At 29.4% G+C, this 384-nt stretch overlaps 1 protein-coding gene across 1 annotated transcript in view; it reads right to left on the minus strand.

Moving 5' to 3' along the window:
- The window catches only part of Ts (Thymidylate synthase), a 7,116-nt gene that overhangs the window by 994 nt on the left and 5,738 nt on the right, over positions 1-384 (minus strand). The gene's annotated exons all lie outside the window — the stretch shown is intronic.

A 384-nucleotide genomic window follows, 5' to 3' on the forward strand; every position in this document is an offset into this window, starting at 1 on the left:
CTCTGAAAAATAAAAAAATTTTTTTTTGTCAAAATATCGAGAAATTTCGAAATAGATTCTACAAAGCGTAAAAAATTTCAAACTTTTTAGGCTTGTATTTCATCAAGTCAGTTGTTTCTTCCAATTTGGCGTATGCACACCAAACAAATAGTGTGCATATAGCAATGCAGACCAGAAAGTTTTCACTGTTGGTTACCATAAGAGTACATGCAAATTTTAAGTCACTATAATTTTTCAAAAAACCCATGAATTGATTTAAAATTTTGCAGGTAGCTTTTTAATAGTAATAGGAATCTATAATAAGAAATCCAACATGTTAGCATTGTTTAAGTATATAGCCTATACATCCTTAAACAGTAATCGAAAGATAGGCGAGTTTTCACG

This window comes from Ceratina calcarata, unplaced genomic scaffold (genome assembly GCF_001652005.2).
Source record: "Ceratina calcarata isolate Rehan_Ccalc_2016 unplaced genomic scaffold, ASM165200v1 scaffold435.2, whole genome shotgun sequence".
In the NCBI taxonomy this organism is placed as follows: Eukaryota; Metazoa; Arthropoda; class Insecta; order Hymenoptera; family Apidae; genus Ceratina; species Ceratina calcarata.